Below are 24,428 nucleotides of genomic sequence, written 5' to 3'. Positions count from 1 at the left end.
TCTAAAAACTGAGAAGAAAAAGACCAATAACTCCACGGAAAAACGGGTTGGAGAAATGAACCAACAATTCACAGAAATAGAAATACAAATAATGCTCAAGCATATTTTTAAAAAAAGGTGCTCAAACTCATATTAAACAAACACACAAGAGAAAATGACACTGGAGAACCATTTCTCATCTATCAGAAAGGCAAGAATAAAAAATTACAACATACCTACTGGCAAAGTTGTGGGGATATCCAGACATTGTCATACACTAATGTTGGGAATGCAAAATGGTCGAGTTGCTATGGGAAGGAATAGGCATTATCTAGTAAAATTACAGATATGTATTTACCTTTATACCCAGAAATTCCTATCAATACTCTGGGAAAAAATTCAAGATAACATACACACTGTGGCACTATTTGCAATAGTAAAAATTAAAATAACCCAGATGTCTATCATTGGGGATCTAGTTGAATAAACACAAAATGGAATACTATGCAATGTAAAAGATGAGAAAAATATGTATATCCTGCTATGGAGTGATTTTCTGGATATATTGATAAGTGAATAAAGCAAATTGCAAGAGTGTTTATAATATGCAGCCTTTTGTGTAATAAAATGAGGGAAATACCTATATATGTTTATATACATGCACACACACATACATATGCACATATACTTATGTCTTCAAAAAGAAGCAATGGAGGATAAGCCAAAAAAGAATGAAATAGTTACCTATAGGGGAAAGGAAGAAACAGGGAAGGTATTAGACTTCTCCGAATGCGCTGTTTTATAGTTTTGTCTTCGGCATCATGTAAATACTTTATACTTAAAAAAAAATTAAATACAAAAGGAAATAAAACCCACCCAAAACTGAAAACAGACTGAAATAACTGAATTTAACTATATATCAAGTTTGTGGCCTAACAACACAGAAAATAATTATTTTAGGCGACTTTAAACCTCAATATTTGGACGGTACATCCTTAGTAAGATGTATCTTAAGGACAATGACAATAGCTACACACCCTCAGAGAAATCTTAAATTGTATTCAATCATCTTAATTTTTCATACTACTATTGGTATGGTTATTTTGAAACTGCTATGTAAATATTTTAGATAGAACAAATAAGTAATTATATTAACACCATTTGCAGCTTAGATGTTTTGTTCAAGAGAAAAGAAATAAAAGCAAAACCCTCCTGTAATCTTAAATTTGAATTGCCAATATCTGTATAAATTCATGGCTTCCTTTTCTCTTTCTGAAAAACTACTTATTCCCTAGCTTGGTCCACTGGATGGTCTAGAAACAATAGCAACCCACCATACAAGTATCCCTGAGCCCAGATGGTGCCTGTTAAATACCTTTCCCCACTAAAAGGAATAGAGCTTCTTAGATAAATGACTGATTTCAAGTCTGGGTCAGGAAATATAAACCTGGGACACCTGTGGAGCCAGAAAACAAGGACGCTCTCAAAGACTATTGGGGTCATGTCAAAAGGAATCTGGAACTAACTCCAGAAATTCCCACTAGCCCAAGCTGACAAAATCTGGATCTGCCAACCATTCTGACATCACTAAAAGTGTGACCAACCAGTTTGTGCCCTGCTGCCTTAATGCGTTAGGAAGTGCACAGTACCACCTAATATGTTTTGTAAAATAATGACAACTTTTCTAAATCAAGCGCCTGGTTCTAACTACCATTTTATAGGAAATATGAGGAACAGAGGGATAAGTGAAACTACTCAAGGAAGCAATCAGCCTAATCTAGAATATGGGAAATTCTACAGGTTAAATTTCTGTTTTCTTCAAAGGGAAAATCATACAAGAAGAAGATGAGCTGTTTTAAATTTTAAGATACTTAAAAGGCGTATAAATATAAGAAACTTGTTGGTTGACCTGCATATAGGTTATAGTTATTATCATGGGCAAAAGCTCTAATCATGAGAGAAGGGAAGCAGCCCCCGATTGCTGATTGGGTGTTACCTTAAAACTTTTCCAAGAAATTGGAATTAAGATTGCTATCCAAAAGTTAAAATGTAAAACTAAACAACTTGGGTTGTGGGCCCGCCATTGAATTAGCTGAAACAATTAGGATGAGCCTAATTGGTTTAGACAAATCAGGGCCTAACCCTCCAGCTGGGGGTAGGCGTGTCAATATCACCCAGAAGGCAGAGCTGCTGTTATACGGAGAGGGTGCAAAGGAAATTAGGGAGGCATCCACATGTTTACTGCAGCCAATAATATTTGGGATTTATTATTTTGAGAGTTTTTTCCTAAGTGGTAAATTTTACTCATTTTTTATCTTCAGCAGACTCACCAAACTGATTATTTATGTTGGTAACTTTTCAAGTTGCTATTACCTGACTCTCAGGCCCATAGGAACAATTACCTACTTAATTTAATTACCCAGTTTTGCAAGTCAAAACTATTTTATCTCTAGAGACATGGATATTTTAATGCTGAAAATTATGGTGTAATTACATTGCAAATAATTTATTTTGGTTAGCCTCATAATTCATCCATTTAATGCTACGGATAAAATCAAACATTTGTGTCAAAGAAATGATTTATTTTCTAGCAACATAACGTGTTCACGCAGGGGGAGGGAGTAGGGAGGCATGGGGAACAGGATTTTATTTCTAGTTTGGAAGAGTAGCCGCCTTAAATAAACTGGCTTAAACCTTGATTCTTTGCCTCACCTGCTGGAATTTAGAAAAAAATATTTTAAGGGCTGAATTTTGTATACAGTGCAAGGTGTCATTTCTTTGTCAAAGTTCCATCCATAGTATGGAACAAATGAGATCTGTGTTAAATTCTGCTAAATATTAATGAACCAGAACTAACACCCATGAGTTAAATCCTGAGAGAGGACTGGAAGGAAACACTTTTTTTTAAAAACATTGGTAAATTGTGTACAGTTTGTACTGTTCCCTTTTTCTCATCCTACACTACCTCTTCTATCTATCTTATGTTAAGAACACTTTGCAGGTCTAGACATCCTGATTATAAACTATGACAGGGCCCCCAAATTGCCATCCAGGACAGAGAGATCTCTATTATTTTAAAATGAATAGTTTCATTTTCACAAAAGCTGTCTTCCTTTGAAGCTGCCCAAACAGACCACCTACACACTGGCTAGAAGTTCCTGGGTTTTTTTAGCCAAGAATACAGAAGGTATCAAAAGAGGGGTGGCTACAGAGAGCAGAAGCAAAACCAGCACGTTTTTGTATGGCTTTTACCTCTGCACTGGTGGGATGTTACCAAAATAACTCTTTATGTCCCTGTTCCCCCATCTCAATTTTTTGTCGCTTTTTGGGGGATAAAATTTCTGATTTATAGACAAGTTGCAACAGTATTATAACCCCTGTAAACCGTTTACCCAGATTCAAAAATGGATATATTTTGCCCCACTTGTTTTTTGCTTTGTCATATTTTTCTCTTTCTCTCCCCACACCATACAACACAATCCTTTTTTTGAATAATTCAAGAGCAAATTGTAGACTCCCTACTCTGTTTAACCTATAAATACATCAGTATATAAATCCTAAGGATATTTTCTTACATAACCAGAGTACAATGAACAAATCAGACAGTTTAACATGAATATAGTACCACTATGTAACCCATTGTTTGTATTCAAACTTTAATTGTCTCGATACCATCCTTTATAACTTTTTTTTTGCCAGTCGAGGATCCAACACAAGATCATGCACTGCATTCAGTCCTCTCTATCAATCTGTGACAGTTTCTCAGTCATTTTTTCTTTTATGACTTTGACATTTTTGAAGAGGATAGACCAGAGATATCATAGACTGTCCCTCAATTTGGGTCTCTCTCCTGTTTCTTTGCAATTAGACTCAAATTATATATTTTTCGCAAATAAACCACAGAGGTGATACTAGGTCCTCCTCAGTCCATCGTATCAGGCAGCACGTGATGTAGTTTTGTCTCATTACTGGTGATGTTAACTTTGATCACTTGGTTAAGGTGTTTGTGAAATTTCTGCACTGTCAAATTACTAGTTATTTATTTTCAATTAACAAGTATTTGTGGGGAAATATGTAAACATATTGTCTCATTAAACTTTCACTCCTTAAGTTTTACATCTATTGATGATTTTCTATGTATTAGTTGGTATATTCTATTGTGAGAAAGAGCTTTCTCTTCTCCTATTTACTTATTTATTCACTTATTTATGCCTGTGTGACTCATGGATTTTTATTCTATTTAATGGGCTTTCATCCATTACTATTATAATTTATTTTGATACTAAAATTGTCCCAGCAGGAGCCCTTTCAATTTGCAAATCTCTCCTTTTTATGTATTCCCATCATTCTTTGAGCACTTCCTTAATTTCTGGTACAAGTTATTGCAGATTCATTTTGTACTTTCCCTGTCCCAGCCCTGGAATTAACCTTTTCTCCAAGGAGCACTGGTTCCTTTTAATGTTGAGAATGGTATTTAGAAAGTAAGATCTGAATGTGTTAGTTAGCTAGGTGTGTTAATTGCTACTGATGTGTCCTAGCTTTTAGGCCTTCCCATTGTAGAGGGCAAGGAAACACACACATACACTCTCTTATCCACAATATATCTATATTTACTTCTCTATTTGTCTATGTTTAAAAGCTTCAAGAATGAGAAGCTTGCAGCAACGTGCTGGAACCAGCATGAACCAGCTCACAAAGGCCGATTACTAGTTATTTGTAATTTTGTGAGCTGGTTGTTGTCTGAAATCATCTATGGGAGGATTTATACCACTGCAATTGGCAAATGCTGCAAATCAAGTTTGTTTTTATTTTACCCCCAACCAAGAGAACCAGTTTAGCAGAGTACCACTGGAAATCTGACTTTCATTATTCTCAATATATTTATTCAATATACGTTACGTGGCAAACGGGAATTAAGGTTGTTAATCAGCTGACTTTAAAATAGGGAGATAATCCTGGATTGTCTGGGTAGGCCCAGTGCACTCACAAGGGTCCTTAAAAGTGGAAGAAGGGGGCAGAAAAGAGTCAAAGAGATGTGAGGATGGAAGGAGGGTCAGAGACACTGTGTACACTGCTGCCTTTGAAGACAGAGGAAGGGGGCCACAAGCCAAGGAATGAGGTCTGCCTCTAGAAGCTGGAAAAGGATTCTCCCCTAGAAGAGAGCCCCCAGAAGAAATGCAGCCCTGCTGACACCTTACTTTTGGTTCAGTGAGATTCATTTTGGACTTCTAACTTACAGAACTGTAAGATAACAAATGTTTTGTTTTAAGGCACTAAGTTTGTGGTAATTCGTCACAGCAGCCATGGAAAACTAACATGCATAGTATGTATATTTTTTCTGTCAAGGCTCTCTCTCTTTCAGCATAGTGTCAGTGAGATTCATCCATTTTGTTAAGTATGTCCATAATTTGTTTCACTTCATTGTGGAGTAATTCTATTATTAACTTAGTTTTTCCATTCTCCTGTGATGAACTTTTGATTATTTCTAGTCTTAGACAACTATGACAAAGCTGCTATGAACAGTTTTTTAAAAAATTTATTTTATTGAAGTATAGTTGATTTACAATGCTGTGTTCATTTCTGCTGTACAGCAAAGTGATTCAGTTATACATATATATTCTTTTTCATATTCTTTTCCATTATGGTTTATCACAGGATATTGAATATAGTTCCCTGCGCTATACAGTAGGATCTTGTTGTTTATCCATCCTATATATAATAGTTTGCATCTGCTAACCCCAAACTCCCACTCCATCCCTCCCTTACCCCACCTCCCCCTTGGCAACCACAAGTCTGTTCTCTAGATCTGTGAGTCTGTTTCTATGAATGGTTTTATACAGTCTTTTGGGGGGGGGGGTATATGAGCATCCATTTAAGGGAATGGTCACAAATATTGGGTTTGGACTTCCCTGGTGGTGCAGGGGTTAAGAATCCGCCTGCCAATGCAGGGGACACGGTTCGAGCCCTGGTCTGGGAAGATCCGACATGCCACGGAGCAACTAAGCCCCTGCACCACAACTACTGAGCCTGCATTCTAGAGCCCACAGGCCACAACTACTGAGCCTGCATGCCACAACTACTGAAGCTCGTGCACCTAGAGCCCGTGCTCCACAACAAGAGAAGCCACCACAATGAGAAGCCCGCATACCACAATGAAGAGTAGCCTCCGCTCGCCGCAACTAGAGAAAGCCCGCGCGCAGCAACGAAGACCCAACACAGCTATAAATAAATTAATTAATTAATTAAAAAAGAACAAAAACAAATATTGGGTTTGCCAGGTCCTTAAACCAAACAGTATCAGCAAGGCCACATCCTCATCCCCAGAAGAGTAGTCAATACCCAGATGTCCCTGAAAAATATCTCAGCCATCAGCATCCAGTGTTACAGAAAACCTGTCTGCCAACAAAATCCGAAAAGTCAGATTCAAGAAGCCAGAACAATGTCATATATAATTACATTTTTAAATCTATTAAGGGACTTCCCTGGTGGTGCAGTTGTTAAGAATCCTCCTGCCAATGCAGGGTACATGGGTTCAAACACTGGTCTGGGAAGATCCCACATGCCCGGAGCAGCTAAGGCCATACGTCACAACTACTGAGTCTGTGTGCCACAACTACTGAAGACCATGCGCCTAGAGCCCATGCTCTGCAACAAGAGAAGCCACTGCAATGAGAAGCCTGCGCACTGCAACGAAGAGTAGCTCCCGCTCGCTGCAACTACAGAAAGCCCATGCACAGCAATGAAGACCCAACACAGCCAAAAATAAATAAATTTATTTTAAAAATTAAAAAAAATAAAATCTATTAATAATTCTGCTGGGAGTGGAACTGGAACAGAAAATCAAAATGCTGGTAGCAGCACCACTAAAAGTAAAGGAAGGTCAATTAAAATGTATTTATTTATTCACTTCAGGGTGAAAATTATTGAGTATCTGTTCAAGGCTAACAACAGTGTGCTAGTCTGAGATTTAAACGCCCTGCTGACAACCTAATAGAACGATGGACAGACAAGTAAACATTTCCAACGTGGTATTTTAATTAAGTGCTGTGATCATGCCCTTCACTGGCCATCATGGAAGCAAAGAGCGAAGACCCTGAGTTCAGCTGGTGGGTGAAGACCCTGAGTTCAGCTGGTGGGTGCAGACTCGGGAAGGCTTATGGGAGAATGGAGTGTCCTAGTTAATGAGAACACCAAGCCCCGAAGCTGGGAGGCAGGAACCCATGGGCATGGTTGAGGAACGACAGGGCCCTGATGAGTATTCAAGGATAGCCGACTTCTGCTTTCTCAGAGATACGTTTTAAAGACACCAGGAATAGGGAACCCTTGAAACATTACCATGAGTTCTTGGAGGAAAACTCTCAATAGGGACCAATCAACAAGGTGTTCTAAAGGAGATACAAATGTCACACTGAAATTCTTCAATTCCTTAAAATCCCTGTCCCCCCTCTTTTTTGCATAAGTAGTTCCGTCTGCCTGGGATACTCTCCTTCCTTTCCTATCCTACCTCCTAAAATGGCTTTTAGTTTAACTATTGATCCTTTAGATTTCAGCTCACTATCACTTCTTCTTGTAAATCTTCCCTGACTCCTGCCTGTCTTCCCTCCCCACAAACTTTGGAAGATGCTGCTGCTTTGTACAACTGCAGCCCCTCAGACTCTCCCTCACAGCTCCAGATATTGTAATTGTTTATTGAGTTGTCTGTCTTCCCTGACAAACAATGCAGTGGTAAACTCAGGAGTCTTATCATCCCCATTTTACAGCTGTGGAATCTGAGGCACACTGTAATGGCTCAGTTATTCACCCATAAAGTAGGAATAACAGCAGTACTTAACGTAGAGAGTTGTCACGAAGACTGGGTGAGTTCACCCCGACAAGGCAATTAGAACAGCGAGACCTCACCAGGTGACCTCATTCCTGTCTCCTGACTTTCTTCTCAGAGTCTCATTCAGTCCTCCACCGGGGATCCCGTTGAACCCTAAACCGCTTCTCTGCTCAGAGCCCTTCAGTGGCTCCTGTCCCACCCAGAGTGAAAGCCAAAGACCTCACCATGGCCTACAAGCCTCGTGACCTGCCTCCAGCCACTGCTCTGCCTGCACCTGGGACCACTCTCCCCTTGATCACATCACTCCAGCCACACAGGACTCTGCTGTCTCTTGAACACAACGAACACACTTCTGTTTCAGGACCTTTGTGCTTGCTGTACTTCCCAGATAGCAGAGCTCTTCCCTCATTCCTTTCTGTTCAGACCTGCAAGACCTCCCTGGATCACCCTATAGACAGAAAGTCTCCCTTTCTGTCTACACATCCCCACAACCTGCCCCCAAACTCTCCAACTCCTTACCATGTTTTCTTTGTCTTCATAGTAGTTACCACCATATGGGATATACATTTGTCTATCTATCAATATACATATACAAGCATATGTCTGTTTGTTTGTTGTCTTTCTCCACTTGAATGTGAACTCTGTAAGGCAGGAATTTGTTCATTTTGGTCACTGCTCTATTCCCAGAGCACAGAACAGAGAGAGCATGGCATTAGGTAAGTGCTCAGTAAATATTTGTAAATGAATGAATGACTACTATTATTATTATTTGGCACATAGTAGGTCTACCATGACTACTTGTTGATTGAATGAACAAATGAATGTTCTAGAGATTCCTGGGAGGAGTGTTAATATTGTAGGATGCGGGGGAGGGGGAAGAAATGGGACATATGTCTGCAAGCATGGGCTGCATGTCCTCTGAATCATGCTTTCCTCTAATCCTCTTTTCTTTATGAGTGTTTTATATGGTTTGTGGGACCACTTTTAAACAGTCCACAGGGTGGTTCTTGAACCTCAGTGATCATCAAAACTACCCGCAGAGATTCTTATTTAATTGGGAATTTAAGTAATTTTGAGCAAGGATTTAACCCTTAGTTTCCTCATCTGAAAAACGGCATTATAACACCGCCCTCATAGGGGGTGAGGATTAAATAAAATAACCTCTGTGAAGCATCTCACAAGTAGTAAATTTAGATTCCCTTTGCTTCTGCTCATCTTCTCTAAACCTTAGAGGTTAAATTCTTACAAACAAGTCATATTCCCTGTTCTCTTAAAATTTAGCTTTATCTTCAGTCCAGATCTCTACTTTGAGTTCCAGATTTATTTTCCAAATATATACTCAGCATCTTCGCTTGGATAGCTCATAGAGGCTGCAAACCCAGCATATCCAAAGCAACTCAAAATGGTCCCCTTTAGCCTTCCTCCTCCAGATTCTTCCTCTCAGGGAGTAGGATAAGCTCAAGCCAGAAACCTGGGAGTCATTTTTGGACACTTTTCTCTCCTTCACCTTCCACACACAGTCAAAGATCAAGCCTTTGCAGTTCTAACCCTGATCTATTTCTTTGACCCACTACCTCCTAATCCCCATTGCCCGCAAATGGGCCTTCACGCCTCCTCCATTGCCCCCTTCCTATTCCTGGTCCACACTATGACCAGCAATGTCTTTCATAAATACAAATCTGATCATGTCCAAATGGACCCTCTCCAACTCTTCAGTGGCTTCCTTTTGTCTTTAGGAATAAATCCAAAGTCCTCAGCATGGCCCTCAAGGCTCCTGCCGGCCTCTCCTGCAGAACGAGCCATCTCACTCTGGCCACAGTGGCCCTGTCCCAAGGCCTCCACAGGTGAAACCCCTTCCTACCAAAGGGCTTTCAAATCCGCAGTTTCTGTAGCTTCAAGGGCACACTCCCCACCCCACCCCCTTCCCTTTGTTGCCAGGCCTCCTCCTCTTTATTCTTCAAGGCTCAGATTAAATGTCACTTCCTCAAAGAGATCTTTCTTATCTGCCAGAACAGACAAGTTCCTTTGTTACACACTTTCATAACTCCCAGTCTTTTCTCTAGCAATCATCCAACAGTGATTACTACATATCCTCAACTCTAAGTCACTTGCTTCACATTTAGGGTTGCTAGCTGTCAGGCAGAAGATGAACTAGTAATGTGGTGTTGCCTGCACACATCGAGACCTAACTTTTCAGAAGGGGTAGCTCTTCGCCAGCTTCCACCCTGAGCTATTTTCAGGGTTGAAACTTAAATTTGGATTCCAACTCGAAGCTTAAAATAACTAAAAAAATATACTCTATGTTGTGGCATACAGAACGAAGGGTGCTGTATAAGCAGAAGGTTGCTACATACATGGCGACTAATGAAATTCAGGGCAATGGAAGCCATCAGCTCTCTGAGAAGAAATGTTGGTAGAATTTTCAAAGCCGGTAGAGGGTGGCCTCTCCTATGTATGCTTTGCGCAGAAATCTTGAAAGACTGCAGGACCCAGAGGAGGAACACATCCGTTTGGAACTTTTACTTCTGGCAAACTTTCAACAGCAGCTAATTACCTCTGAGTGATATGCAATTCAAAGCATTAAGAACAGAAACCACTTGAAAAGGCAGTCAAAACACTGTTTTTCCATATTCCTTGCAATTATACTTTCTTTCCTAATAATGATGTTCAGGGGTGAAGAACACTTGCATGGGCCATTATAAAAAGCATTACCCCAGATGGCCAAGACTGATACAGAAGCACCCTGAAGGTGAAGGTCAAAACTCTGATGGCAAAGCAAAAGAAACAAACGGGATAAATGTACTCTCTGATATCCTTTAGCACCTGAAAATCTGCTACTAAATCATTGGAGTGACTTAGAGTTGGTGGAAGCTTTGATTTGAGGAAGCGTCATTTGCTGTGTAATTTTTTAAATGACAGTCTCTCTTTTAGAAGAAGAGCCTGAGGACGGAAACCTTTGTTTGGGTCACTGGAATACCTCCGCGGCGTTGCCCATTACCTGCAAAAGATGCTCAAAAGATAGTTGTTAAATAAAATACACGAGTTCTCGGCTTTACGTTGCAAACTGTGGCTCACTTTTATATAGACTACAAAACAAACACGGGCAAGCTTGAAAAGTGTGGCATTCCAGACACCTCCACAGGGCCCATGCACTTTGCCTGTACACCTCTCTCCCACTGCTGGGAGCTGCCCTAAATCTCATTCTCCTGGGGGTCGCTCCCCTTCTCTCCTACCTCGGATCAAGCATGGCCCATTCTGCACTGCTCTTAAGAAAGGCTTACACAGTTTTAACCCCGGTCTGTGGGAAGGAAATACGAAGACGGCCAGCAGGAGGTCCCTGGTCTGAGAACAGAAATCATGAGTCATAGATTTGGGGGCTCGGACCGAGGAGCAGCCAGCGATGTGGATGTGCGTGGGTCGGTGGGGATGGAGGGGGCTGACGAACAAGGAAGTCCACAGCCCTTCTCTGCTGAGTAGCATCCCTTGAAATATTCCCCGTTTGCTCTGCCCTATCGGGTTCTCGGCCCGCGTTCGTCAGGTTGCGGCCAAAGGTCCGGGAGGAGGCGGCGCTCGCGCTCCCGATCGCCAACCCAGCGGCCACATCACCAGGCTCTCGCCTCCCCCGGGGCGGCGGCGCGGCTGCGCCTGCGCTGGGCGGCCGCGCGGGGGCGGGGCGGGCGGCTGGAAGCCCGCGGGCGGAGGGCGCCGGCTCCGGGGCTGTCACCGTGGGGCTGCGACGGCGCGAGGAGGCGCACCAGAGGAAGGAGCCACGGCCGCTGGGCAGCCGCTGCCGCCGCCGCCGCGGGGGAACTAGGTGAATGCCCCTTCCGTCCCCTGCCACGGTGCCTCGGTCGCGTCTGAGGAGGCGGGGTCCCCTCTCCTCGCACCGCTTTCCGGGCAGGTGATAATGGAGGGAAAGTCTCGGCTTTGGCCGCGGCGCGGGGTTCGGGCGCATCCCAGGTACTGGAGGGAGGCTTGAGACCCGGCGGCCGGGGCGTAGGGAGGCCAGGGCAGGGGGAGCGGCCGAGCGGCGGGGCCCGCCCGAGCCGCCGTGTCCCCTCCGGGCCCGCAGGCAGCGCCCGAGCCCGGCCCGCCGCGGCAGCCCCACCTCGGGCGGGAGGGCTGGCCGGCCCTGGGGCGCCCGCAGCGGAGCCGGGCGGCCGTGGTGGGTCGTCCCCGGCCCTGACAGTGGACCGGACAGCGGGTGGTGGCTGAGTGATGGGTGGAAGGTGAGCACGGATGGAGACCCTGCGAGTCAGGCTGGGGCACACCCCAGATCCAAGGCTTCAGGGCTCACAATTGCTCCGTGTCACCGTGTTCTTTCATTCCTTTCTTTATATATGTGAAATATATCTCAACTAAAAAGAACCCCAAACGTTGATTCATAGAAAGAGAATACGTATATGTATGTAATACATTTGTAGGTATATTACTTGTCTATGTAATTTCTTTCCGTAAATGAAGAATTTTTTTTAAAAATTGAGATATAGTTCACATACCACAAAATTCATCCTTTTAAAGCGCGGCCTTTAGTATTTTCACCGAGTTTTGCAACTATCACCACTATCACCACCATGCAGAACATTTTCATCACCCCAGAATGAAACCCTATACCCATTAAAAGTCACTCCTCATTCCGCCGTTATCCCACCCCCTGGCAACCACTAATCTCCTTTCCGTCTCTATGGATTTGCCTATTCTGTAAGTTTCATATAAGTGGAATCATACATTATGTGGCTTTTAGTGTCTGGCTTCCTTCACACAGCATAATGTTTTCAAGGTTTATCCATGTGTAGCATGTATCAGTACTTATTTTTTATGGCGGGATAGTATTCCATTTGTATTGATGTACTACAATATCACATTTTGTTTATCCATTTTCAGTTGATGGACATTAAGGATGTTTCTACTTTTTGGCCATTGTGAATAATGCTGCTATGAACATTTGCGTACAAGTTTTTATGTGGGCATATGATTCCCATTCTTTTGGGTCTGTGTATTTAACTTTTTCAGGAACTGTCAGACTTTTCCAAAGTAGCTGCACCATTTTACATTCTCATCAGTGTATGAGGGTTCCAGGTTCTTCACATTCTCACCAACACTTGTTATTGACTATTTGCTAGTTTTTATTACAGACATTCTGGTGAGTATGAAGTAGTGTTGATTTGCATTTCTTTATGACTAATTATGTTGAGCATCTTTTCATGTGCTTATTGGCCACTTGGGTATCTGCTTTGGAGAAATGTCTATTCAGATCTTTTGCCCATATTTTAATTGGGTTGTCTTTTTATTGTTGAATTATATTTAAAAAATTCTAGGTTTGGGAGACGAGTACTGACCGAAAAACCCAACCAACCTGATACCAAGCAACATAATGCTTCTACTTGGGGGAAGTGCATAAGTGCCATTTAAGTCTGTCAGAATATGCTAACTGTCATTTCTTGGGTGCCTTACTGCCCCTTTACCCTTTCTGATATTTTGAGAAAAGCCACAAAAAGTGTGTTCATGACCAAAGTCAAGAGAGAACACACACAGCATTTTCATGTATTCTATGCTTGGTTTGGAAAGTCCCAGTTGTCACTTTAATTACAAATAATTTATTTTGGTGGCTAGCTAAACAAACTAATAAAAAATAGCAAACACCAATTACTCAATTAAAATTTCATATACTTCTCAGGCAAAGTGGAAGATCTTATCATCCTAAGTGTGTGTAGTCTTTATTACAGCTATATTCATATTTGGGCGGCAAATAAGTATCTTTTATGGCGCTGAAGTTAAGAGCCACTTGCAGCTGAATGAATGCTACTTTGCCTATTCCGTGCTTAATTTCTGAGCGCACACAAATTCAGCATCAGCCTCAGGTCTTTCATACAAAAACCACTGAAAAAGACATGATGTTTACCTCCTAGGAATTCAAGCTCATTTTTCTTTTACTCTAATATGACTGTTCTAAAGTACACTACCAAATTTCAGAAACGTTATGGAAAATACAATTAGAGATTTTCAAGTGGAATTAATGGATAAACAACTGATTCAAAGTGGGTGAAGAGCCGTCCAGTCCTGCTCTTCAACTACTAAACTTTAAACAATGGAAATGTTATTTAACCCCTTTATGCCTCATTGACCTCATTAGTAGAATGAGGTAATAATTGCAATATATAACCTGAGCATATGTTTTACCTAATAGAATGATTGTCAAACATACTGAAATTATAACCTATCCAAGCTAATATTGATTGTAACTGACTTACCCAATGGATGACTAAATATCCTGTAGTTACAAATGCTTTCCCAAGTTGGCTTTCTCTGCCCCCTGGGGTTTTTAGTGTCACTTAAGGACTGAAAGTTGGGGAAAATGTGGGAACAACTTTGGGGATGTGATCCCTGGGAAATGCTGATCAGAGCGGACCTGCCTCCTTTATGGGAGATTTTTAGGCACCCCTCATCTTTTCTCTGAAATTACTGTAGTTAGATTTCTATAGCTTAAAAACGTCTGTGTGTGTGTGTGTGTGTGTGTGTGTGTGTGTGTAAAATAAAAAATATGTGTATCTCTAGTAGGCTGGCTAGACTGTCAGCCAGTTGTTTTATCTTAATATGAATGAATTTAATCAGATTGCTTTCCTCCAGATCAGCTGCACTGAGGAAATGGGAGTTTTGACATGAGGAGGGATAGGAGACGTTAGTGGTATGGGATCATGGAACATTTTGGAGGTTTGGGGAAAACTTGCTCTATTTCTACAAGTGTGGGTGTTGAAAATGGAGATCTATGGGCAGCATAAAAGGTCTGGAAGATGAGAAAAGAGAAGCAAGAATGAGAAACAATTTGGAGGGGAAGGTTGTAGGACACAAAGATAGGTTCAACTTCTTTAGACATTTTTGCCCAAGAAAAATTCAAACGAGGAAAAGTGAAAGAAACCTTTTTCTCCTTCATTTCACTCCCTTCCCTTTTGCTCCACCTTGTTGCTCTGTGCTACTCTTCTCCTCGGACCCAGAAATCAGACTGGGACGACTGTTACTCCTCTTGGAGCTTTTCAGTTTGCTGATTATATCTCTTCTCTCTCCAGATTCTGCAAATTGAGATCAGATTCAAGAAGCCAGGTGAGGGTTATAGTACTATTAAAATATAATTTAATTTTCATTTCTGGTAAAGCTGGATTGGAGAATTTAGCTTAGACCCACACTTCCTCTGTTCCTTCTTAATTTATCTACCCACGTGATTCTATAGCACCTAAAAAACTGCAGGTCTCCCCTGCAGGCAGGGAAAGCCCTGTCTTGGGGAAATTTCCTCATAGGAGTTGGAAGGGAAAGGAGAACCTTCTCTTCTTGAAGACAGATAAATCCAAGAGCCAGTGAGAGCTCAGGGCTGGGGCCTGTCTGGAATATTGACCTTTAGTCTTATCTCAGCCATTAGATAAGTCACTTTGCTCTAGGAGGAACTGATAGAGTAGGGAGAAAGCAAGGTGTCCCTTTAATCCTGTTTTCTCCTACTTAGAGGAGTGAAAGTTCTCTTGTCCTTGCAGAGAGGCAAATAAGCAGCCATCCTCTCATCAGTTAAGTGCTTGTGGGTAATAGCGTTTTGTAGGCTAGCTTAGGAACTTAATCACCATTTACATAATTGGAACTGAGAATATATTTTCCTTTGAACTGGCTAAACCTCTTAACAGTTTTTAAGTGGGTGCTCATTTCATTGTGCGGCTAAATATATAGATTATTCAAGTCCGTTTCCTTACTTGCTTTACTCCTCATTGTCTGAGTGCCTAATAAGTAACAGGCACTGGGCTAGGCTCTCAGGATTCAGCAGAGACCAAGAATGGGTCCTGATGCTTATGGAGTTTACAGCCTAGAAAGACAATTAGCACACATACAATTACAGTAAAGCTTAATGAATGTTAGAAAGCATAGAGTACTTCAGGAACACAGAGGAGGGGGAACTAATCTAAGAGGGTCAGGGAAGTGACGTTTAAGAGCTCAGGTCACAAAGTAGCATAGGAAGTAGCCAGAAAAAGGCAAGAAGGAGGATGAGCAAGAATGTTTCCGGCAAAAAGAATGTGTGGAAAGGCCAAGAAATGAGAGAGAGAGAGTGTGGTATATACCAAGGTGGTATTTTTCAAGCTGCAGGCACCTAGGCACCTACCAGGAGATTGTAAAATTAATTTAGTGGTTGTGAACTGCATGTTTTTAAAAAGAAATAAAACAGAAAATAAGCGTGTCACACATAGATACTTTACTAGATCGTGATGTATAAAGTTTGAAAATCCCAACAATAAAGGAAACAGAGAAAAAGAACAGTATGACCACAGCCAAAGATCTTGGGTAGGTGGGAATGGTGATGCAAGATTTAGTTACCCTTTTTAAACATTTTGGCTTTATCTTAGAGGAAATGAGAAGCCATTGAAAAGGTTTAATCAGAGCCTGATTAGATTAATATTTTCTAAGGATCCCTTTGAATACCTCGTTTTCCTCTACTCAAATATAAACTTTGCATTCCTCGGCCCAGTGTTACGGGTATTCCAAAGTCTGGTTCCAGTCTCTTTCTTCTAAAGAATATTTCTATTTTTGGTACTGGAACTTCTCGTTTCATAAAGATTCGTGGTTTGCCAAAGTGCTGTTGCACCAAGAGGGAAAGATCTATGAGAGCAGGCCTTGCTTCTGTCTTGTTCACACTGAACGTCTGGCGTTTAGCATGGTGCCCCATGCCCAGTAGGCACTAGGCAAATCTTTGCTGATAGAGTCTAAATACCCTATTAGAACTGTTACGTAGTAGTAGAAGTGACCTTGATGTTTCTAGCAATCCTTGCTTTTGGAAAAAGAAAAAGGTTTTTTTTTGTTGTTGTTGTTTTAATTTTTATTTATTTACTTATTTATTTATTTTATTTTATTTTTGGCTGTGTTGGGTCTTCGTTGCTGTGCGCGGGCTTTCTCTAGTCGCGGTGAGTGGGGGCTACTCTTCGTTGCGGTGCGCAGGCTTCTCATTGTGGTGGCTTCTCGTTGTGGAGCACACGCTCTAGGTGCACAGGCTTCAGTAGTTGTGGCACATGGGCTCAGTAGTTGTGGCTCGTGGGCTCTAGAGCGCAGGCTCAGTAGTTGTGGTACACGGGCTTAGTTGCTCCGCGGCATGTGGGATCTCCCGGACCAGGGCTCGAACCCGTGTCCCCCACATTGGCAGGTGGATTCCTAACCACTGCGCCACCACGGAAGCCGGAAAAAGGTTTTTATTAGAAATTCTTTTTGCCCAGTTGGATTCATTAGTGATAGAAGTCCATTCACTTATTTAACAAAAAGTTAATTTAACAAAAAGTACTTTTGTTATACTAAAGCAGTAGTAGAGATAAGAAAAAGAAGAACGGACTTTCTGACTCTGGGGTTTCTGCTTTCAAGAAGTACGGAACATTGCAGGCTGTTCACAGGAGGAGGCAGTCGGGCAGCCATTTATATTTTGTTCGAACAGATAGGCATTCTCTGAGCACTCACCAAAAGGCAGTTTTATAAAGATGGCTGGGGACAAAGAGAATACATTGATTAAAATGTATCAGTCATCTGCAGCCAATCCAGCCAACTGTGCCCTTTTCCCCATGGGGGCCTGGTGCGCAGTGGTTGCAAACAGCAGTCTCCTCGGTAGTGGATGCAGCCTGTTGCCTGTATAGGTTGCCCTAAGGGACCTCGAAGACAGCCCTTTGCAGTGGACATTAATGACTGGCATGCTGTCCCCAGTCTAGGCTCCAGACAGGTATGGGTGGTGCCTTTGGAAAGCCCCAGGGCACAGGGGTCAGGGTCCACATTGGCCACGTCATGATGTCCATCTGCACCAAGCTGCAGAACAAGGAACATGTGATTGAGGCCCACAGCAGGGCCAAGTTCAAGTTCCCTGGCCGCCAGAAGATCCACATCTGCAAGAAGTGGGGATTTACAAAGTTTAATGCGGACAAATTTGAAAACGTGGTGGCAGAAAAGCGGCTTATCCCGGATGGCTGTGGGGTCGAATGCATCCCTCGTTGTGGCCCCCTGGACAGATGGCGGGCCCTGCACTCGCGAGAGCCTTGGCGCTGTCCCCTCCTTACTCACGCCCACCAGTAAATCCTACTTTCTTGTCCAAGAAAAAAAAATGTATCAATCATATGAGCTTAATGGAGAGGCAACAGAAAATAGACTTTGATCTTAGAAGTAAAAATAGAACATCCATATACCCAACAGAACTTACAATTAGGAATTTAGTGATGTCAGTTTGTTGCCAGAAAATGATTGTACTGTCACAGCACTGTGACTTCACAGAATTGGATCGTGAAACCCAACTGTGAAGGAAAATTGTTTCAGTGTATGGTTTTGATAAGTGGCAAGAGAAGTTATGAAAAATTCATGAAAGGTAGACAGACTTCAAGTTCTGTTTCAGATTTCTCTTTAATACATTTTTTGAGATACGGAAACTTTGCTAATTAGTTTTGTAAATTAGATTTTATATATCTTATTATTTTTTTTTTTTTTTGCGGTATGAGGGCCTCTCACTGTTGTGGCCTCTTCCGTTGCGGAGCACAGGCTCCGGATGCGCAGGCTTAGCTGCCATGGCTCACGGGCTTATCCGCTCCGTGGCATGTGGGATCTTCCCGGACCAGGGCACGAACGCATGTCCCCTGCATCGGCAGGCGGACTCTCAACCACTGCACCACCAGGGAAGCCCTAGATTTTATATATCTTAAACATGCATGCTAGGATCAAATCTTGCTACTATAGGATGGCTTTTTAAAAACATTTATTTATTTATTTTTGGCTGTGTTGGTTCTTGGTTGCTGCACACGGATTTTCTCTAGTTGCAGTGAGTGGGGCTACTCTTTGTTGCGGTGCTCAGGCTTCTCATTGTGGTGGCTTCTCTTGTTGCGGAGCACGGGCTCTAGGCACGCGGGCTTCAGTAGTTGTGGCTCACGGGCTCCAGAGCGCAGGCTCAGTAGTTGTGGCGGCCAGACTTAGTTGCTCCGCGGCATGTGGGATCTTCCCCGACCAGGGCTCGAACCTGTGTCCCCTGCATTGGCAGGCGGATTCTTAACGACTGCACCACCAGGGAAGTCCCTATAGGATGACTTTTAAAAAATACTAATTGAACTTAAATGGGAACCATTAACTTGTATAAATTTATCCTAAGAAAATCATTCTAAATATGAGAAAGTCTTATGCACAAAGATGTTCATTTTCATTGCAGTATAATTTAGTCAAGAAAATATCCTGCTATAAGGAAATGATTCATTAAAATGTGGCAATTCTCGGGGCTTCCCTCGTGGCGCAGTGGTTGGGAGTCTGCCTGCTAATACGGGGGACACTGGTTTGAGCCCTGGTCTGGGAGGATCCCGCATGCCGCGGAGCAGCTGGGCCCGTGGGCCACAACTACTGAGCCTGCGCATCTGGAGCCTGTGCTCCGCAACAAGAGAGGCCGCGATAGTGAGAGGCCCGCGCACCGCGATGAATGGTGGCCCCCGCTTGCCACAACTAGAGAAAGCCCTGGCACAGAAACGAAGACCCAAAACAGCAAAAATAAGTAAATAATTTTTTTTTTTTTTTGCGTTACGCGGGCGTCTCACTGTTGTGGCCTCTCCCGTTGCGGAGCACAGGCTCCGGACGCGCAGGCTCAGCGGCCATGGCTCACGGGCCCAGCCGCTCCTCGGCATGTGGGATCTTCCTGGACCGGGGCACGAACCCGTGTCCCCTGCATCGGCAGGCAGACTCTCAACTACTGCGCCACCAGGGAAGCCCCATAAATAAATAATTTAATAAACTCCTACCCCCAACGTCTTCTTTAAAAAAATAAATAAAATGTGGCAATTCTCTTGAAGAAATTTAACCATTAAAAATGCTCTTTTAGATCAATGGTATCTTATTTCTTTTGAAATTTAAAAGTAAAAAGTGCTCAATATAAACAAAAGTTCAAATAATATTAAAAAAAGGCAGGATTTAAAAAGTGAAAATAGTATTTCAAGTCCTTCCTTACCCTGCTCCCTCAACCTAGGCCAACCCAGTTCTCCAGAAGTCAGTGCTCTGAGCACTTCGGTATCTGTCCTTCCAGACCTTTTTCTAACCCAGTGGTTTTCAAACTGTGCTCCAAGGAGGGGCTTTGGGGGCTTCTCAGTTAGGTAAGATGGGGACTGAGTGGGGCTTCAACCGGTACTGCTTTGCTTTTACCTGTTTTCTATATTGGGGTTTCGAGTAGGGTTTAATTTAAACAAAGCATTCCCCTGCATTAAAAATAAATGTTCAGAAACCATTGGCCTAATTTAGAAAATGAAGTCCTAACCCTGCAGTCAGGAATTCCAGATCTTCCAGTTTACCGTTTTTTTGCTGCTTGGTGATACGGATCTTCTACTCAGACCTGCCTATCCATTTCCCCAGCAGTCGTCTGCCTGGTTGCCAGCCACCTCATTAGGACGTACTTCCCCTTCTTTTTCTCCATCTCTCTAAATGTTGTTATTCACGGTTCAACTCGTCAATGTTTCGTTCACTCCTTCTTTCAACATTTTTAGTGGACACCACCTACATTTTGACTAATACTGAGTGGGGAATATGCAGAATTTTGTATCAAAAGCTCACAGACTAGTAAAGAGCAACCTTCATGTAAATAAGTGCAATTATGTATTATAAAACAAGAGCGTTTGAGGGGCAGATACTAAAGATATAAGTGGTCTCTTCCTTCTACACCACCTTATATGGCACTTATAAAAAGGGCAATTTATGGTATGGTTACATTTCTGGGTCTTCAGTAAATAATTGCTCATTTATTTATTAACAGAACATAAGGCAGAAGATAATTCACCTGTGAATTAGGGGGTGAGACTTGGGAGGGAGCTGTTTCCTTTCTTGAGCAATCAACTGTGTTCAAAAATAACTTGAATCCAACCTGCTAGATTCCGGTGTAGCGCATGGAGTTGGGAGGGAGCACTGAAGGACTCGTTCTGTAATCCTCGTCTCCGTGGCCACTCACACTGGTGTACAGGGAATGCCTGTCATTTCTGCTTTATCATTAGCTGGTAAGAAAGTTGTGAATTTGAGTCCTGTGTCTTTATTTTACTGACTTTGTAACTTGAGCATATTACTTAACCTCTCTGAGACTCAGTTTCCTGAACTGTAGTGTATGAACATGTCTACCTCCTAGGTTTTCAGAAAAGATTATACAAGTACATACAAGCAAAGTCTATTCTTTTTGCTTTCAGTGGTTTTGATGTTCTGTAGAATGGGTGATTGTTCTCCTTTCTTTGGGGTTTAAGTTTTTAAATATTTGGGAGGACTTATGGATTAGACTCTAGTTCTTTTTTTTTTTTTGGCCACACCACATGGCTTGCAGGATCTTAGTTCCCCGACCAAGTATCAAACCCATGCCCCCTGCATTGGAAGCGTGGAACCCTAACCACTGGACCTCCAGGGAATTCCCTAGACTTTAGTTTTTTGAAGAAGTGGGTTTTTTTTATTCTGAGAGTGGCTTTTTGATAAGCTATTCATATTCCTGGTAAGGTATGAATAAACAATATAGGAAAGTAATCAGGCCAAAGAACATTTAGTGGGAAAATAAATCTTTTTCATTATTAACCAGTGTATTCTCCTGAGATTTAAAGCAGACTGTTATATCTATAATCAAGAAAGCAAAATTAATAGGTAGGCCCAGAGTCCAAAGCCTGGCCTATTTTCTTCATTTTATCTGCCACTTTCCTCTATCTTTTACATAAAAAACAGTAAAGAATTTTTATGGTAATGTTCTAGTACTCTTTGGAAAAAAAAAAAAAGTCAGAGAACTCTTGTCTGTCATTTCTGGATTATAGGTTTCAGAATAACCCCAGGCAAACTCATGATGGATTCTATCTTTGTAATATTTCTCCTTCTGGTTGAGCAGACTTAGTTCTCTAGTCTAGAATAAACCTTACACTAGTGGTTTAAGGTAGTCTGTTTTATTTGTAAATTGTAAAAATGTTATTTAGATACCTTTTTAAAAGTAAAAAAGTACATTAGGTATGATATTTAAATTTAACAGCAGTATTAGAGCTACTTCCTATTCCAGCTTTCATCTTCGTTTTTCCTTTTAGAACATTGTGGTTTCCTGAAGACCTGTGTTGTTCAGTATATATAGGTACCATTTGTTCTGTGTATATACTGGTCATTATAGATATACAGTATCTTATAGCATGCTGGCAGTTAAATGAAAAATAGGATGAGTGCAGTGTATACAATGTAAATATTAAACTTCAGTTTATTTTTTAAAGAAAGTAGGAACAAAACAGTTGATCTGAAAATTATAAGGTAGGGGTTTAATACAGCACTGTATAACATTTTTGTGATTCTGTGGTCTAGTCTGTTCCTTAGTAAGGGGAGAAAGAGGTGGAAAGTAGGTTTTGAGCCTTTTACAAAAATGTATAATAATGAATAAGGATGATGGTAACTAGCTAATATTTATTGAAGGCTCAATACACTGTTCTAAGCACCTTACATGTATTAAGTCATTTAATTCTCACAGTAACCCAATGGAGGAGATATTTTTTCATGAGGAATCTAAAGTATAGAGGCATACGTCCCATAGCTAGTGAAAGTCAGAATTTAAGCCAAAGCAGTTTGACTTTAGAACCCAGCCTCTAAACTACTGTCAATATCATTAGTGTGTTGACACTTCTTCACATTTAATTTTTTGGAAGGAAATCGTCTCTTTTAATTGAAGTGTGGAGATTTGCTGAATAAGTCACTTGAAATTCCCCCGTAAAACCACTCAATGCAAATCATGTTATCCATTTATTCATATAATGAAAGCATTGCATATATCTCGGGAAGCTTTGTACAGTTTCAAACACAGCATAAAGCATTTGCCAGTGATTCCACATGAATAATACAACTTTGAACAAGCAGTTAATATTCTCCGTTTCAAAATGTGTTTGACTGAATCTGTGTGCTCAAGTCTGGGATTTTGACTGTGCATAGATTTTATCATCTGAGTTTAAACTCATATTATTCCTTGGAACAAAACCTGTTCTTTTCTCAATCCCAGGAGGCAGTGCTTAATAGACGATGTAAGCATGTGTTTGAGCATTAGCAAGGGGGCACCAAAAGAGAGAAAAAAATTTAAATAATATTTTGAAATTTTTTTCAGTTTTTTTTTAATATATATATTTCAGATTATTTTCCATTATGGGTTATTACAAGATATTGAATATAGTTCCCTGTGCTAAACAGTAAATCCTGTTGCTTATCTCTTTTATGTATAGTGGTTTGTATCTGTTAATCCCGTACTTCTAATTTATCCCTTCCCCTCCCTCCCTTTGCCCTTTGGTAACCATAATTTTGTTTTCTATGTCTGTGAGTCTGTTTCTATTTTGTATATAGATTCATTTGTATTATTCTTTAAGATTCCACATATAAGTGATATCATATAATATTTGTCTTTCTCTGTCTGACTTACTTCACTCAGTTTGATAATCTCTAGGTCCGTCCATGTTGCTGCACATGACAATATTTCATTTGTTTTTATGGCTGAGTAATATCCCATTGTATATATATACCACTTTTTTATCCATTCATCTGTCAGTGGACATTTAGGTTGTTTCTATGTCTTGGCTCTTGTAAGTAGTGCTGCTGTGAACACTGAGGTGAACTAGAGTTTTCATATTTTCTGGATATATGCTCAGGAGTGGTATTGCTGGGTCATATGGTGGTTCTGTTTTTAGTTTTTTAAAGGAACCTCCATAGTGTTTTCCATAGTGGCTGCACTAATTTACATTCCCACAAAAAAACACTGTAGAAGGGCTCCCTTTTCTCCACACCCTCTCCAGCCTTTATTATTTGTAGACTTTTTGGTTATGGCTGTTCTGACCAGTGTGAAATGATACCTCATTGTGGTTTTGATTTGCATTTCTCTAATATGTTGTTGAGCATCTTTTCTTGTGCCTGTTGGCCATCTGTTAATGTTTTGTGACTTTTAAAGAAACAATGAAATAGTCTTTCTAGGAAAGACTTGTACCTTGTTGTGACTCTTATTTTGTTTGGAGTTATTTTGAATTATATGTCATGGCTCATGGGGGAGACACACTGTAGACTTGATGGCAGCCTGGCCCTTCCTTGGAACTTGGTGGCACAGATACAGTTGTTTATTCATGATCATCTAACAATATAAAATATAAATGAAATAATTGCTGTGAATACAGTGGAATGTTAGTTTTCTGGAAGTGTTTAGGATGTATTAATTGAATGAATGTTGCCTTTTAGTTGTGTTCCTACTGGGAAGCTGTGGAGGGGGAGAAGAAGTAGGAAAGAAGAAATTAGAGCCCCTGGGAGTTTTAGAAAGAGGAAATTTTAAGTAGCCATTAAAAATAACTTTGTAGGATACTGATAAGACACTCTTTTTTGATATTTTATGAAATGCAAAAAGCAGGATGCCAAACTGTGTGTAATATGAACCAATTTTTGTTTTAAACATAGATATAGAAAAAAATATATCAACAATAAAGTTATCATATGCACTAATATATCATCAGTGATTATCTCTGGATGGTGGGTTTCCAGAATAAACAACTTTGTTTGTCCTTGGCCTTTATTTATTTGTTTATTTTGCATTGAACACATATCGCTTCTGTGAAAAATAGAAAAACAATAGAAGAGAACTCTATGCCAGTGGATG

The 24,428-nt window shown here is 41.2% G+C and overlaps 1 protein-coding gene, 1 non-coding gene and 1 pseudogene across 2 annotated transcripts in view; all 3 read left to right on the top strand.

Moving 5' to 3' along the window:
• The first annotated feature begins 11,506 nt into the window (after nt 1-11,506).
• SLC41A2 (solute carrier family 41 member 2) overlaps nt 11,507-24,428 on the top strand; it is a 128,836-nt gene continuing 115,914 nt past the window's right edge. The window contains exon 1 of the mRNA XM_029205370.1: nt 11,507-11,615. The gene's annotated coding sequence lies outside the window, so the exon portion shown is untranslated. The remainder of the gene's footprint in view (nt 11,616-24,428) is intronic.
• LOC114886252 lies at nt 17,339-17,473 on the top strand. The gene has a single exon (XR_003791262.1). It is a non-coding gene; the product is annotated as a small nucleolar RNA SNORA70 (small nucleolar RNA).
• Nucleotides 17,424-17,974, top strand: LOC114885493 (annotated as a pseudogene).

Source organism: Monodon monoceros, unplaced genomic scaffold (genome assembly GCF_005190385.1).
Source record: "Monodon monoceros isolate NGI ecotype Baffin Bay Population unplaced genomic scaffold, NGI_Narwhal_1 Super_Scaffold_6, whole genome shotgun sequence".
In the NCBI taxonomy this organism is placed as follows: Eukaryota; Metazoa; Chordata; class Mammalia; order Artiodactyla; family Monodontidae; genus Monodon; species Monodon monoceros.
Note: the sequence above shows the minus strand (reverse complement) of the source record. Positions and strands in the feature narration are given on the sequence as shown.